The 17,886-nt window shown below is 42.8% G+C and overlaps 1 protein-coding gene across 1 annotated transcript in view; it reads left to right on the forward strand.

The window, feature by feature from the left end:
• Positions 1 to 147: 147 nt before the first annotated feature.
• Positions 148 to 17,886, forward strand: part of PLPPR1 (phospholipid phosphatase related 1) — a 257,394-nt gene continuing 239,655 nt past the window's right edge. Inside the window, exon 1 of the mRNA XM_077752261.1 lies at positions 148 to 275. The gene's annotated coding sequence lies outside the window, so the exon portion shown is untranslated. The remainder of the gene's footprint in view (positions 276 to 17,886) is intronic.

The following is a 17,886-nucleotide window of genomic DNA, read 5'->3' on the forward strand; positions in this document are numbered from 1 at the left end:
GATGTGCGCGGAGGGGGGTCTGTGATCCCGGGCCCCCGCCCCCCCCGCCCCACGCGTGCGCGCACACTCACACACACCCGCACTCTCACACACACACACTCGCACAAACACACACTCGTACACGCCCGCGCCGCGCGCTCGCTCGCTCGGTCTCCCACGCAGTCGGAATGCAGCAGAGCCTGGGGAGCGTGTCTCCGGCCGCCGACTGAATGCACGTCGCCTCCAGCGGCCGGACTGCCCAGTAGGGCGCGCGGGAAGACGCTCCGCCACGAGAGGTGAGTGGGGTGCCCGGGACGCCCGGCCGACGGGGGGCAGGCTCCCGGCCGGACGCGGCGGAGCAGGTGGCCCCAGCCCCGCTTGCGGGTTTCCAGGTGCGGATGAAGGCGGCGCCCGGGATGTGCAGGGGGAGAGGGCGATCCCGGGGAGGGTCGCCTCCTGCGAGGTGTCAGATGGACCCAGCAGAAAGCTGCACCCTCCCTGCTCGTAAACTTTCCTCCCCTGTCATTTGGGAACCGTGGAGACAAAGGGGGCGTGGAGGCTCCCTCCGTCCGGGTCCACCCTCCTGGCTGCATTCGGGGCTGCGACGGGAGCCGCCGTGCGGGCGGGGGCGCCCTGCAGGTAGCGGGCGCCGAGTCCTCCCGCCCGGGCGGGGGTTGGGATTTCTCACCCCGGCTGTAAGCGTCGCCTTTGATTTCCCCTCAGGCGTGGGCACCTGTCATCCCGCCCCAACCGCGCACCCTAGGCGCCTCGTAGTGTCTGTGTGGCGGGTGTACACCTGTGAACCGGAGGGGCAGCCGTTGGCTTGCTCGTTCGGCGCCGCTGCCGGAGGCGCCGGGGTGAGGCTCGGGTCAGTGCGGGATTGAATGATGAGTTACTGAAAGGCTTGCCATAATCACCTCCTGGAAACGCTGGGCGCCGGGACCTCTCCTCCCCCGGGAAGGTGCTGTCTTCACGCACACCGAGGCGGCGGCACTGGGAGCCGGGTTGGGGCTGCGGTGGCAGATGCTGCAGCTGGGGGAAGCTGGGGCTTTATTTTTGCCCTGGGGTTTTATGACACACACAGGTGGAATATGTGGAGGATTCTGGGTTATTTTTCTTTGTGGGCATATCGTTTTCCCTTTTAACCTTTTTCGTAGGAGAGATTCTCTGCAGCCTGGTAATCGGGCTTGGTGGGCAGGCACCGTTCTGAGTATCTCAGGTCCTGGGGAAAAGGTCCCCAGAAAAGGATTTCCTAAAAATGACAGCCCGGGTGGGGCGGGGCCTCAGAGCGCGGGCTGGCACCTGGGAATCGCCTCCAATCTAATGGCCCTTTGAAACAGCAGAGACTGAGTCAGCGTTTGAGGAGTCCGGGACTGGGACAAAGGGGACTGGAAGAGGGACAGATGATGGCTATTTAGGAGAGGAGTGACTAGAAGCTTATTAAGGCAGGAAGACGTCCAGTGTGAGGCAAGGTACTCTGCTGGCTTCACTGAATTCATACACCCTTCTACTTCTGTGGACGGTGGCTTTCTTTCTTTCTTTTTTTTTTTTAATTGATGGGACGTTAATATGGAGATTTCTGGAATGTCACATCTGGAGTAAGAAAAGACTTGGCCGTTCCTGGGCTAACCTTTAGCGCAATCACAAATTAGTTCTTTGAGTCTAGAGAGTGCCATGTGTGAAAGTTTCTCCATTTTGACCTTTTGTTTCTATCTGAGAAGTGGGTTGTGTGGACAGGTATAGTTTTTACTCTTTCTGTACTTCCAAAGCCTTGGAAGAAGAGAGTTTGGGGAACCTGGAAGCCAAGCTGATGCTGACAGAAGAAAACTCTAAAAGCTCAGATCCAGAACTTGAGACTGTGGGTCATTAGAGAGGGTTCTGGGTCATCAGTCTGCTGCTCTGAGGACCTTTTAAAATTTTTGTTTTTAACATTTTGTAGCTTCTTTGAAGTGCGAGAGAACATCATATATATGAAGCTAATCGAGCAGGTTCACAAATAAAAGAGATTTTGACTCATGAGTCAACATAGCCAAAGGTGAAGAAGTTTTGGAGAAAAAAAAAAGAGAGAGAGGGGATTGGGAAAGGGATGCATATTATTAAAACAGGTTTGCTTTTGTGATTTTTTAAAAAAGTTTTGGGGCATCTGGGTGGCTCAGTCGATTAAGTGCCCAGCTTCGGCTCAGGTCATGATCACATGGTTTGTGGGATCGAGCCCCATGTCGGGCTCTGTGCTGCGAGCTAGCTCAGAGCCTGGAGCCTGCTTCAGATTTTGTATCTCCCTCTCTCTCTGACCTTCCCCTGCTCATACTGTCTCTCTTTCTCTCTCTCTCTCTCTCTCTCAGAAATTAAAAAAAAAGTTTTTATTCAAATTCCAGTTAGCTAACATATAGTGTAATATTAATTTAGGGTGTACAATATAGTGATTCAACACTTCCATACACCTTTTATGATTTTTAAAAATATTTAGTAAGATAGAAATCTGAAAGCTTTTTTTTTTCCTAAAATAACCAGTGAAGAAAATACCTTTCGAGAAATATTTGCAAGTTGATATTGGCATAGAGGGGGTTTAAATGTAATTATCAGCATATGTCCTTTTTATTTCATGGTGAACATTCTCATCATTTTCTTGGCAAGGAAAGATTTAAAATTTTTTTTTTGCTTTATACTAGAGCTCTATTTTCTCTTTTTATGATATATTTCCTCTTCCTACATCTGCAATCTCTGTTCATTTTGATTATGTTCAGATTCTGTTTACAAGTATTTATTGACCACGTATCTCATATTTAGCATTAGAAGTCATATAAAAATATATAACATAGTTCCGGGCCTCAAGGGGATTATAATCTAGTTGTTAATATAATTTTAACACACATGAAATAATTAGAGGTAAGATAACTCTATACTACTGCAGAGCGAGTTCTTAACATGTATGTTATATACTCTATCCTCGCTCCTGGATTTTCTCGCCATTCAGAAAATACACATCAGCACTTACTATGTACTGGAGGCTGGGGGCAAAAAAGACCACAAGGAAGTAAAAAATAATAGTTCCAGCTTTCAAGGTGGGAGAAATAGGTATTTAGCTAACTATGGCGCAGTCTGTTTAACTTTTGTAATTATAGGGTAAATTGAGTACCAGTAGTACGGTGTTATTGGTTTTTTATTTTTTCTTCCTCTGGGTGACTTGAGATAGTTTTGAAAACGAATCGTCTCTTACCAGGTAGGAAGGGTAGAAAGGACCTTCCAGGCAGAGGAGATGTGTGAATGTGCCTGATGAGTTAGGGTAACTGTAAGCCATCCCACGTGACCAGAGCACAGGGTGCTGGAGTGTGGGTACAGACATGAACAGTAGCTGGGTAACATTAATTGACGACAAATGCTGTGTTTGGATCGAGATATGTCCAAGATGCTATGAAAGTGCAAAAGGAAGGCATCCACCTAAAGGAGGGTGAGAAGATCAAGAAAGCTTCTTAGGGAGGTTGAGGTGAGCTGAGTCTAGAAGAACAAGGAGAAGAGAAGGGCTTTCTAGGCAGAAGCAACAACAACAAAAACAAACCGTGTGAGAACTGGAAGTAGTCCTGTGTGGCTGCAGCAAGAGAAATGGGTTCTTGGCTCCACGGAGTGGCAAACCATCAGGGCAGAGATCAAGTGTGAATGGAAATATCCCAAGCAAAAGAGCTTCAGTTTTATCCACAGGGCTGGGAGAGAGTTTGAAGGAAAGTTTGAGACGTGATCAGATTTGCATGCAGGAAAGATGCTTGTGACCACAGTGCGGAGGATGGATTGGAGGTGGTGAGACTGGAGGCAGGGAGCTTATTGTGGAAATATGGGTGTGAAGTGATGAGGATGGTAGCGGAGGGGGTGGAGAGGAGGAGATGGTGTCTGGGAGACACGGGAAAAAAGTCAGCCCTGCTCATCTAAGGAGAGCCTCGGGCCGCGTGCTCTCCGGCTCCCGTCCACTTCCCCAGCGTCCACTTGTGTGGCCCTCCTTCCTGTGATTTGAGGGAAAGGTATTCACAGCTGCATCTCCAGCACCCATCACAGTCTTGGTACAGAGTAGGGGCTCATTAAATATTTGTGGAATGAAAGATTAAATCAGTGAATGAGAAAGCCAGTCATGAGGTGATTTTTTTTTTTTTTTTTTTTTTCTTTAAAATAGTAGAAACTAAATCATGACTTCTCTTCCCCGAAGATGAACATCCTTTGGGAGGTCAACGACAAAATGATCCAGGGAGACTACCTGTCTAAAGAACTTTCTTATGAAGTGCCAACAAAAAGCAGCAATGTGACATTACACTTTTTGTTTAAAATACTATAGCATCAGCTCATCTCGGAAGCAATGGCACTTAGCATAGTTCCTGATTCATAGTAGGCTGGCGGTAAATGTGATTTCCCCTTTTCTTCCCCCTTACTTGTCAGAATTCCCTAATTTAATGTGGTTTGCTCAAACTTTTAAGATAGGCTGGAGCTAGGGAGTTCGTGAGGCACAGGCCTTATTTTAAGAGCTCATAGCATCTTGGCATCCGAGGAGGAGGGCCAGACATCCCATGTTCTAACCATGCAGCCCTAGGAAATGGGTCCCTTACTGAACCAAACCCCAGCCTATTGAGCTCCAACCTTAAAATTCCAGTAAGAGATGTCAGAACAGATAAAAACACTTGAGCTTGTTTTCAGTTGACTATAGGAGGTGAAAGAGAAGGAGTATCATTGATAGCATTTTTGTTTGACCTTTGGGTGGATGGTGCCAGAAGAATGGGGAGAGAGGTTAGCTCAGAAAAGTGAAAGGCTTAATGCCATGTTGTGGAAACTGATTTTGGGGTGGCACTGGACATGCTGGAAAGCACATAGTACAGATGCCGGGGTGTAGTGGCTTTTCATAGTAAATGCCAACTATTGTTTCTATTCCTTTATTATTNTGGGGCTCACCTGAAATGGTGCTTGAGCTCACCCAGTGTAGGACTCAGACTCACGAACCATGAGATCATGACCTGAGCCGAAGTCGGATGCTTAATGACTGAGCCACCCAGGTGCCCTAAATTTTAGTAATCCTACAAACTGTCTCTCCTCATCAAGTATGTAAATTACCAGGGTGATTTTAAGTGCAGAGAGGTTGAAAAGATTGAAAGTAGGAAACTTAAAAAGGTAGTGAAGGGGCACCTGGGTGGCTGAGTCGGTTGAGCGTCCGACTTCAGCTCAGGTCATGGTCTCACTGTGAGTTCAAGCCCCGCGTCAGGCTCTGTGCTGACAGCTCGGAGCCTGGAGCCTGCTTCGGATTCTGTGTCTCCTTCTCTCTCAGCACCCCCCTCCTGCCCCCCACTCACACTCTCTCTCAAACATAAATAAAACATTTAAAAAAAACTTAAAAAAAAAAAAGATAGTGAAAAGGGGTTCACCGTGACCATTAAGAAAGCAGTAGTTAGGATAGCAATGTGCTCAGAAACCATATTTCCAAGGGGTTGAGTGGGGAACGGACGGTAAGAAAATCCAGGCAGGGTGAACCTATCAGTCATTTATGAAGTCTGGTGGGGGAAAAATTATGGGGCCATAGAGAGAAGGATCACTGAGCCTCAAATGCGGTTTCTATCATGGGGGAGCTGGCAAGGAGATCTGGTGTCCAATGAGAACAAAAGGTGTGGGAAATGAGAGCAAGAGAGAAGAGACAGAGAAGGAAGGACACCTCTTCCTAAGAGCATAAGAGGATGGATTTCAGGAAGGATGTAGAGTGTGCTCTCCTTCCCCATAACTCAATGACTGACGTGCTTGCTACAGCCGAGAGAATCCAGATCCTTGAGCACCGACTCTAAGGGGGTCACTTGGTGTTACAGGATGATGAACTTGTTTAGGTAGCGTGGCGGCTGAGAGCACAGACTAGAGTTAGATAGGCTGTATTTGAATTTTGGCTCAGCCACTCAACTGTGCGACTTTGGGCACATAGTTTACTTATCTGTGCTTCAAATTACTCTTGCCTGTAAGATGCCTATAACCATCTTAACCCATCACATAGAATTGCGGGAATTAGTTAATATTTGTAAAGCTCAGCATAGAGTGAGTGCTCGATACATAGTAGATATTGTGTGTGACCACAGTGAGGTTACAAACGTAAAGCTTTGTTATGTTCAGGACCCAAGAGATTGTGTGCTTTGGTGCTCATTAAAAAAAAAAAATTATTTCAGTTGGGTTATAAGTAGTTGGCTCTAATCCTGTTTCCCGAGTGCCAGAATTAAACTGGCAGACACATTTGGCAACAGCAGAGCGGCTCCACCTGTCATAAACCTAGGTGGGGTCGCTGTGTGCTGGGCGTATCTGCCCAGCACATTTTCCTTGTCGCCTCCTTCTCATGCCTGTCTGGTGAAGATGAAAGTTTGTTTGCCTTCGGCTGGTCCCAGGCCTCTTCGGGCTCACAGGCATTCACACAACAGCTACTTAGCTGTTTAGCAAATTGTTTGCAGGGAAGTGACTACATATATTAATTATAGCACCTCTTTGGTACTGAGGATGTAAACTCTAAATATCTCAGATGTGAGATTTCCAATATTCCTTGGGAATTAAAAGCCTCCCTTCTTTATGGAAAAGCTTGTGGTGTGTCCTAAAATAGCACGCCAGTGGAAATGGAAGCCCTGTTATCTAGTGAATTGGCAGCAGAGCAGTGACTGGAACCTGGGTCTGACCATAACGCAGTGTTCTTTGCCTTACACTCTCCATTGTTTTCTTTTTTTTTTTTTAATTTTTTTTTATTTCTGAGAGAGAGAGACAGCGTGAACAAGGGAGGGTCAGAGAGAGAGGAAGACACAGAATCCGAAACAGCCTCCAGGCTCTGAGCTAGCTGTCAGCACAGAGCCCAACATGGGGCTCGAACCCATGAACCATGAGATCATAACCTGAGCCGAAGTTGGATGCCCAACCGACTGAGCCACCCAGGCGCCCCTGTTTTCTTACACTCTCCTCATTACTCTCTTAGACTTTCATTACTCCTCTGTAATCAAAGGCCGGTTTTTGTGTGTTTCATCCACCCCACTTACACTAAATACCACCCATACTACACTTATGGTTCTTCAGCAGGATTTTTCTTTGTTACCTTCATGTCTTTGGCCATGTTGTTCTCCTTTTCTGGAACTCTATCCTTGACTTCCCTGCCTAGCTCCTTTAGTCCTTTAGGCCAGAGTCTCTTCCTAGGGAAGGTTGTCCTGCCCTTTTAGCACTAGGGTTGGCTTCTCTTTCTGCATGTTTCTGTAGCCCTAACTTTCTGTTTTCATCACCTAACACAGCACTTGTTACATAGTAATTGCTCAGTAAACATTTTGGATTGAATGGCTGGTGCAGTGAAAGAATCTTGTTTTTGTGAGTCATTGCTGATAGTCCAATAGCCTCAGGTTCTAGAAAACCATAGAACTTGCAAGTTCACAGGGTTGCTGGAAGGTTGCTAATCAGACTTCCAAGTGAAACAAGATGAAGAGACTGAGAACCAGAGGGGTCCAGTGACTCATCTGAGGCATGTAGCTAAGTAATGTGAGACCAGAATGCCAGGTACTGATTTCAGGTGCAGGGCCTACCCAGGACCTGGCTCAGGAGAGCTGAGCAGGGCAGGGATATGCAAGTGCGTGGTTTATTCCTGTCTTTGTTTAAAATGTTGATGTTTTGTTCATCATGGATTTTTTGCATACATTGTAATTAAAAAGTTTTTAATGTTTATTTTTGAGAGAGAGATAGAGCACACCTGGGGGAAGGGAAGAGAGAGAGGGAGACACAGAATCTGAAGCAGGCTCCAGGCTCTGAGCTGTCAGCACAGATCCTGACACGGGGCTCAAACTCACAAACCGTGAGATCATGACCTAAGCTGAAGTCGGATGCTTAACTGACTGAGCCACCCAGGAACCCCATATTTTTTAAAAATTGCATTAAAATATTGTTTATCTTGATTACTGAATTTTTTGACTCCCCTCTCAATTTTGTCCCCAATGCAACTGCCCCATAAGACTCACTGTGGTTCCAGCTCTGCCCTTCCACAAAGTAGGAGGGAGAATATTTCATAGCCTTCCAACTAGTGTAAGAATGCAGTTACACTATGTATGGCATGGGCCCCAGTTGAAAATATCAAAGGAAGCACCACTCAACATGGTGGTGGGAGCTACTAATAAACATTTCATGACCCGGATGATCTGCTAATTAGTAAACATTACATTCAGAGTATAAACCTAGGCCAAAAGGAAAAAAATGAAGTTGAATAAAAGCTCTATCTCACTATCATCTATCTATATCAGGGCTAAGGACAATGTAAAGATTATCTTCATTTATAAGTTTATCTATGTGGTTGTTTATATATGTCTATATTTTTTAGTTTTTTGAAGACCCAAGGTGGAAAAAAGGAGAAAATTATTCTATCCATTAGCTTGGCTGGTTTTGGCTTATGGTCCTACTGGCCTGTTTTGAAGCTTTGAGGTCAGAAGGTTAAAAAAAAAACCTTGGCCGTTTCTGCCAAACAATTAGGAAAGGAAGAGAAAGAACCGTTAATAGAGATGAGAAAAAGAGTTAAAGGGAGGAAATTTTGAGGGGCTATCTACTAAGCACCATGCAAGGCACTACTAAGGAGTAGAGAAGAGGCTTTATATATATTATTTTGGTAATTTCTTCAGCACACTGGACTAGATATTAGTATCTCATTCGACAGCTGAGCAAAGGTCAGTTAGCTTTTCTAAGCTTTCAAAGCGAGAGCTGGATTCACACATAGGTCTGAGTTCGAGGCCTGTGCTCATCCCACTTCATCCTTCTGATTCTCATAGACTTGGGGTGAGAGATCACCCCATCCCCTTCCGCCGTCATCAGGGCCTTGGGTGCTGGGCTTCTGTGGCTTGTCTGGATTCACTGGATTGGAAGTCAACAGTCAGCTCCCCTCCCTGCCATTATTTCCTCCATCTATGGTACATTTATCTTTTCCCATTCGTCAATAGCAACAGAAAGCAGAGATGCATACACATAGGAAATAAATACTCCTCTTTGTGTGAATGTCATAAATTTTTACATGACGTGAAAGCACATATTTTATATTGCCTCCATTATGTCAGAAGGGGCTTTTTCTTTGGGTATTATGGCATCAAGTGTTCTAGAAATGCTCACAGACACAGACTGGAGAAAAGGTGATCGTAATTACTGGAGCAAATCCATCACAATGAGGGGTAATGTATTTGCACAGCTGATGGTCAAGGGTTTCTGGGGTGTCCTTTTTATTGATGTTTCTGATGAATAGCATGGAGCAGTGACCCCCACTCCCAGCATTTTAAATTCAATGAAATCCGTACTCAAGTGGAATCGGATATAATTAACAAGAAATAAAATCTGGCCGAGAGGAATGCTGTTCAGCTCAGAGCTCTACAAGCTGAGCATGCTTTATTGTTATTCCCATCTTCCAGCCTTTGCTAGCTATTGCTTCCAGGCAAACCCACACACTAAAATGCTCTAATAATCAGCCCACAGCCTTCTCTCCTGGGGGTCACAGGAACTGAAAGAAAAAAAAAAAAAAAGAAAGACCTTTTCATTCACACTTGTGTTAACTGGAAAAAACATTAGCTGTGTGTGTGTGTGTGTGTGTGTGTGTGTGTGTGTGTGTGTGTGTGTGTGTTTCCTGCAGTGTAAAAAGCCAGGCAGCATCTCTAGGTTTAAGGAAATCTTTTGGGCTTAGTTTTTTACAGAGGCTGACGTGTAAAATGTGACACAAGCAATTCCTGGCCAAGCTAGTTTGGAACAATTAGAGTATTTTAGCAATCCAGTATATGTACTGTAATGTTATACAAAATGCAGAGGTAATGAAGTGCATGATGTGGAAAGTAAAAAATCAGTCATATTTCTACTCCAATCTCTTTTCCAGAAAACCATTGTCAACTGCTTAGTGTATGAGCCCCCAATCTTTTTGGTCCATTAACATTTACATATGTTCTTTTTTTCTCATTTTTTTGAAGGTGAAATTATACTTTACATACTATTTTGCCATTTACTTTTCGTTACGATTCTAAACTAAAGCAATTTTTTTTAGGTTAGTAAGCATCTGGTAGATAGTACTGTTGTACAAGATGGATGAGTGCCGCTTTCATCCTAAAATAGAGCTCCTCCGACATAGCTTAGGGTTCTTTGGCCATTTGTCTGCATGTATATTTTGTGGATACAGTCAGAGAGCAGATATTTTCTGAGCCCCTTCTAGGAGCCACCTACTCTACCATGTGCTTTCTTTCTATCTAGCAAGAGGTAAAATAATGAGTGACTTAATTTGAACTTAATGAATGGCAACAGCTGTAAATTCTCCTTGATTCACACAATTGCTGGAAGGGATAGTCTACTCCAATTGTCTTACTTTTTTAGATGAGAAAAGGGTCTGTTGTTGAGGTTAACTGACTTCTCCAGAGTCCCCCAGCAATTGGAGAGGCTGGGATGACAGGCTGGTTTCCAGACTAGTAAGGCAGTGCTGATTGCATTATACCTGACTGCAAAACAACCCTCACATCTGGAAGAGGGAACAAGGAGCTCACTTCACAAACACTAGCTTGAGCAATGAATCCCTAGTAAATTGAGCCTCATGCTTTACATAAATATTCTCACCTACAAGCTGCTGCTGAGATTGTATCCCCATCCTCACTCTCCTCTGTCCATGTAACCACTGCTCAAGCTCTACCTTCTCCTCTCTGGCCTGATAGTCTCCCACTTTACTAAGACTTTGAAGTTGGGCAACATCTGACCCTAACATGAGGTAAGATGCTACCATATTACCTAGGGAAGGTATTCTTCTATAGACATATTAGCAGAGATTAATTTTCCAGTTTCACTTCTTGCCATCTTGAACCTTAATGAACGAGTTTCAAAATAAGGCAGGAACTCTTCCTTATAGTAACTGATGATTTTTTTCTTCGTAATAGGAGCATAAGTAAAACTCTGATTCTTACATACACTAATTATCTTTCACTGCTTTGGAGGTGAGCTCCTGTGGTGGGTTAATAGCTTGGGCTGTGCAGACAGAGGGGTCTGGGTTCTGGTCCCAGCTCTGCCATTCACTGGTATTGTGGTATCAGGCCTATCCCTTTGTATTTCAAAGACTCAGATCTGTCCTCCGTGAGATGGAGGCAATAAAAGCACCTTGCCTCCTTGGAAGAGATTTTGTAAGGAATAAATAAATTACTTGCCATTAACATAGAATTTAGAACATAATAAGGGCTAAGACATTGTAGCTACTGTTATTCATTATGTATTACACATAGATGGTGAATAGCCCTCAGAACCACTTAAATACCAAGCTTTAAAATACTGAGTTGTTCCATTTTCTTCCACACCGCTTTCACTTCCATTCATTTGTTTGTTTGGAAATTAAAACTTAAACCAAGAAGCTGAAAATATGCATCATTAGGCTGGTAACCCCTAAACTTTGTCAGGCCTTCCTCAGAATGTCACCTTCAGTCACTCCTGACCCACGAACCATGGAATTCAGAAGCATAGCAAGGGGTGGGAGAATAGAAGGGTTTGATCCATACATCAAAGCTTTGCTTTAAAGAATATATCTCAGCCTTTATTCTCTGCATCTTTCTACTTTGATGGAAATGCTTTGGAATTGATGACCACGTATGCCTGTCTCAAACATGAAGACAACGTTATTAAACACCGCTGGTTAAATACATACTATAAGTCTCATTGTCCTTAGTTTACTGGTAGGTTACCTAAATGTAGACATATATATAGAGAATCCCAGTCACTCCGTGCTGGGGTCCCCCCTTTCACACCTCATGACAGGAATCTGCCTGGCCTCTCCTCAGCATTCCTTCTCCTTGTGAGTGGCCATAATGGATGTACCCAAGATTGAGGCTGATTGGATCTGAGTCTGTGTTGGCCAGGATTCAGAGAGCTGGTGCAGAGAAGGTAGCCTTGATATGCATCAAAAATGCAAACATACTTTTACTTCAGGATTTTGCACTTGCTGTTAGCTCAGTCTAGAGTGCCTGCTCTGCAAAATTCTACATCTCTCACCCTTACCACTTTATACATCATGTCTTTGTCATATAGGTCTTCCTGGTCAGTCTGTTTAAAACACCCAATCCATTCATCTTTAATTCTTTACTCTGCTTTGTGATCTGCCTCCTTTCACTAAAATGTAAGCAAGATGATAGACTCTATATGCCTTTTCCCTTTTTACATCCCCAAGACCTAGAAGAGTGCCTGTCACACTCTATAACCTTAATTGAAATTTATTGAATAAATGAATTAAAATGGAAAGAGTAATTTGCATCTTGAGAGTGGATCTAGGAAACCGGTGGAACTCACTGAATCCAAAAGGCAGAAGATGAGACAATATCTAAAAATGTGAGATAGCTCCAGAGATGCTGGGCAGATCTGGGAATGCATGGTGGGAATGAGGCCCGAGGTAGGAGGGGTGGTCACAGAGGATTCCTCTAAATGAGGCAGAAGTGTCTCAGTTAAACAGCTCTCAGACACATAGGGTGCTGGTGGGTAGGACACATGCCAGCAAACTTACTGCTGAAGAGTCTTCTGCAGAAGAGTCATTTTAGAGTGGACAACTTGAAACATTAAAACATTCTTCCAGATTGAGCCAAATTTGGCCTCTTCTCTAGCTACATGGGACCAGATGGCCAGATTTAAGGGCACAACTCGTATGAAGAAGATAAAATTAAATGCTGAGCAAAGAAACCAAATTTCATTTTATAAATTACAAAGACTCATTTATATAGTGCTCCAATAAAATGAGCAACATGGTCACAGATGAAGAACCCATAAGGAAAATACCTTTGGAAAACCTAGAATACTTCTTACCTTTGTATATCACCCACTGTGGGAGAACTGTATATTTATATAGGAAATCTAGCTATCATGGGATCTTTAAATATGGGGTTATGCCTGGTTATTAGATTTGGCTCAGGGTATTGACAGGTATTCTGTCAATTTGTCAGACCAATTCTGTCAAACCAATTCTGTGGTTTGTTGTATTTGTGTGATCAGGGATACAGTGACCAAGGCAGCTCTGAGAAGGACTGGACTGAAGTTGTCCCAGAGTTTCTCCTGGAGAAGCTGTACAAGGTGTAGCAGTGTTGCCTGAACACATGAACCCAGGTGTTGATCTCTGTGAATTTCCTTGGAGATCCATTATTACTTCTTTTTTTTTTTTTGGTGGTCTTTTTCTTTAAGGGCAAGTTTTCACTCCCTTGAACACCAACTACATAGAAGAAACTTACCAAAACTAATCAAAGAAAATGTAAAATTTTTGGAGTTGATCTGTGTTAAAAGAGAATGTACTATTTCGTAGCATAAGTAGTCCTTTTCATAAGAGATCAGTCTTCGTAAGAGTCATAAGGAAAAGCCAATCTGGAGACAAAAGATGAAAAAACTAAGCTATATCTTTATATATAGAGAAAATAGAATTTATAGGAAAAGAACTGAAAGAAGAGAAATTTAAACATTCAGAACTGGGTGAAGTGATTACCTGGTGTTATAAGAAGGGTAAAAACCGAATTTATCAGCTCACTAGTCCTTTTCTAATAAGGCACCTGGCAGATGGAATGCCCCATACTCTTTCACCAAAGGGTGAAGCTTCAGCCAAGAGGACTCTTTCTCATCTCTCCTCCCAGATCTCACTTTTGCTATAGTTCTTCTACCTTTTCTTCAGATTCAAGATTCTTTGTTGCTAATGGATTCAAGGGTACAATTCATGAAATTAGGGTTTCTTTTTTCTCTTGTTCCTCCAGAAAGTCTGTAGTGGCCATCCCAAATATTCTTTCCATCAAGATTTTTTCTGGCTTTTTAGTAGCAAAGAGAAATATTTACCCACCTAGAGTTTCCCTCATTTTCCTCTCCTGGGTGCTAGATCTCCCCACCTCTTTCCTAAAACTAATGCTAAGTTACCTCTAATGTGGATTCAGCTTCCACGTAAACTTGCTTCTGAACATCCATAACCACAGAAAGAAACTTCACAACTTTTCTTTTTCTTCAGAAGTAATTTTGACTTACTTCTTGATTTGAGTTTAGGAAATGGCTGTAACTTAAGTGATTATACTTTTGATCAAAAGGAAATTTTATTGAATTATAATTGCCTGGGTGCTACTTTATAAATGAACATGATTTGAATATTGTTAAAATGTGAATTAAAAAGAATAATTATTCCATTATTATAGGAGGTGAAACACAGCATTCACCTTAACAGTTGTTGTGTATGGACTTCACCCAGTATAGTTTCTTCTCTGACCTTTCCCAGTCTTCATCCCCTTTTCCAAAGAAAAGGCAGTTACCTATTCCTTGTATTTGTCTTCATCTATGCTCTTGCCCATTCTAGACAGCTCTTTCTGCTAGTCTTTAATGCATGTCTCCCACCTCCTCCCCCAAACGACTTTACACCCCATACTTGTCCCAGCCCTTGAAAGAGAACATAAAGATTACTTGGAAATGGTGGAATGTAGTGGAAAGGATAAGATTTCAATTAAAAGATCTGAGTTTGGAGCATTTGGGTGGCTCAGTCAGTTGAGTATCCAACTCTTGATTTTGGCTCTTGATTTGTGTCATGATCACAGCGTTGTGGGCTCTGAGCTGAGTGTGGAGCCTGCTTAAGATTCTTTCTCCCTTTCTCTCTCTCACTCTCTCTCCCCCACCCCTCCCTAAACAAGTGCACTTGTGTTCTCTCTCTCTCTCTAAAAAAAAATCTGAGTTTGAGCCTAATACATGTCTTACTCACTATGTGACCTGAGAGTTTTCTCAACCTCCCTAGATTTCATTGCTTCATATATAAAGTGAAGTCAAAGATAACTCATAAAGAATTGTTAGGAGATAATGTATGAGAGGGTAAACTAAAATTCTGCAAAAGTGCTCATTTATCAATACACTCTTACTGATTCAGCACCATCATTTTATAGAGAATGAAGAAGAGGCTCAATTTTTTACTGTTCATTTGGCATTTGAAAACCAAAGCGTGTAGTATGAATCTGATGGAAATATATGTGCTGGCTGAGGTTATAAGCCACCCTCGGATCAGATGTGTTTCTCTTTGATATGACTTGGAAGTGTTCTGTGGTAAACAGAGTATATGGTTGGCACTTAGATAGGGGATTGTTTTGCCTACTTTGCCCAAAATTACTTACCTAAAGCTATTAAGTTTTTTGCTTATTGCGTGACTGTTTTAATATGAAGTATGTCTGAGATTACTCAGAGGAGGTGAGAAGAGTTTCAGCCTTGTTTTTAAAACTATAAGTGACAGGTCACCTGGGTGGCTCAGTTGGTTAAGCAGCCAACTCTTGATTTCGACTCAGGTCATTATCTCATGGTTTGTGAGATGGAGCCTCACATCAGGCTCTGTGCTAATGGTATGGAGCCTGCTTGGATTCTCTCTCTGTAGGTGAGTGGAGAGGGAGGCTGCTTGCAGAAGAAGAAAATGGAGAGGACAAAGGGAGGAGGGAAGGGAGGAGGGACCTGAGCTGATCCATAAGGGCTCAGCTATTTCAAATGAACCTAAAATAGAAGCGGAAGCCTTGCCAGATAGGGCTGTGGGGTCTTAAAGCATTAAACTCAATAACAAATAAGGGCCCCGTGCCCTTTACCTCTGTACAATTGGAGAAACAAAAACCGTTTTGATGAAAATCACCAGGGAAATTCAACTGAATGAAGAGGCAAGACCTGGACAGATGGACTGAGGTTTTAGTGACAAGCTAAAGTTGAAACTGGACACATTCCTTTTCTTTGATTATTAGAATATTTGAGAATGTGGTAACTATTTGTTGAATGGAATAATAAATAGAAGAGTAGGGGATAAGTGAACCCAAAGAGTCATGGATGAATGGGATTACCCTGAACTTCTGATGCCTAGATGGAACAACTAGATGCTAGATGCTTAATGGAACTTAGTTGGGCAATGGGTAAGAGGTGGGTGAGCTAAAAAATGTTCTGGGTTAGAGATTCCAAATGATTGCTCTTAAGAAGCTTATTGTAGTAAGACAGGGTCAGATAAGCTCCTTGACCTAAAGCTGTGTACATGGTAAGCAATTATACCACCTGATGTTTGAAGAGTTTATAATATCCTTGACCTGCCCCAGAGACAGTATAGAATAATGAGATAAGTGTGGGCTCTAGAGTCCAACAGATGACTTTGAGTTCTGCTTTACTGACTTTGACATAGGCAGTATATTTAACCTTTCTGACCTTCAATTTCCTCATCTAAAAATGGACTAATAACATCTACTTCATATGATTATTGTAAGGAGCATTTAAGCTGTGTGTAAATTTCCTGGCATGTTGTTCATTCCCAATAAATGCCAGTTACTTTCTCCTTTCCTAACTCTTGGACAAAATATCAGCAACACTCTTAGATATAGACACGTCAAAAATAAAGAAATTTAGAAATTCATTATCAACTAACCAACACTGGTTTTCTCCTACAATAGAGAATATACATATAGATATATATTTTTTAATGTTTTATTTATTTCTAGGAGAGAGAGAGAGACAGCGTGAGCAGGGGAGGGTCAGAGAGAGAGGGAGTCACAGACTCTGAAACAGGCTCCAGGCTCTGAGCTAGCAGTCAACACAGAGCCCGACGTGGGGCTCGAACCCACGAACCGCGAGATCATGACCTAAGTGAAAGTCGGACACTTAACTGACTAAGCCACCCAGGCGCCCCTATACATATATATTCTTAAGCGTTTGTGTTTATAAGTGCAGTACCATGAGGGCCTGCTAAACACAAATTTCACTTTATCAGTTGCTCCATATGGACTTCACCCAAGGTAGGTTTTGTTGTGACATTTTCTGAGGCTCCTGCCTCTTTTCTCTGAGGTACGTTTCCTTTGCATTTCTTTTTATCTACTCTCTTGCCCACTTTAGACAGCCCTTGCTGCCAATCCCTATTGAATGATTCCCACCCCCTCCCTTAGACAGCTTTGAAGTCCATACTTCCACTCAGGGCAACAGGAGAATTACCAAGTTCCACATTTTTCTTTTCCATCATCTGCCCTGATTCAACATCTCTCTTATTCTTACTGATGCCAATAAAATCCCCTTTTTCCTCTTTTAACTTTTCCTCAACCATTAGTTCCTTTAGTTTGTTCTTTATGTTACAGTTATTAAAAAGCTTGCAATTATCTTATTTATCTTGCTTATGTGTCCCTGTTAGCAAACAGTCTTTAAAGTGAAGATTATTGAAATCCAGCCTTGTGTAGTCACACTGGTCTTTCTAGATAACTTACCTTTCCTTCCCCAGCAGAATCATTGATGATTTTTTTTCAGCCATATTTATTTTTGGAGACACTCTTTCTCTCATATACACAGACCTAATCCTTTTAACCATTTCTACAGCTTAAATGGGGTGGGGGGGGTGTTTGTTGTTCTTGAAAGACTCCTGGTTGGCTACCACAAACTCTCATGTTCCTATTTTAAGGATGTTTCCCTCATTCCACATAACTATTGATGAGAATAAGTTACAGGATGACCCCATCCACTCTGAGAAATGAAATCACACAAACAATATTAAGTGTGTATCTGAGCACTGGGTCAATCAAGTTGTCCTTTAGCCCGCAGGTGAATATTTGTTGTATACCTGCTCTTCCTCACTATTCCGTAGTTTGTATCAGGAACACACCATTACTTTCCTTTATCAGCCCAAGAGGTCTCCATTACATTGACTTCAGTTTCTCTTTACTTTCATTTTTAACCCCCACTGAAGATTGTAATGAGCTTGAATTTATCCTCGGGTCTGAACCATGTGATTTCCTCATCATTTGTATTTGTGCTTTAAAAATACATGTGTATGATGGTCTTGCTGTAGGCAATTTCTTCCTCCAAATACATCTGTGACTATGGTTTACTTTGAACAGTATCTTATCTTTGAGCAGCCTTTCCATTTCTTTTACTTCTTGCCCCTTTTGATTATTGTCATGTGTTTTTGTT

The sequence above is a fragment of the Crocuta crocuta genome, unplaced genomic scaffold (assembly GCF_008692635.1).
Source record: "Crocuta crocuta isolate KB4526 unplaced genomic scaffold, BGI_CrCroc_1.0 scaffold211, whole genome shotgun sequence".
Classification (NCBI taxonomy): domain Eukaryota; kingdom Metazoa; phylum Chordata; class Mammalia; order Carnivora; family Hyaenidae; genus Crocuta; species Crocuta crocuta.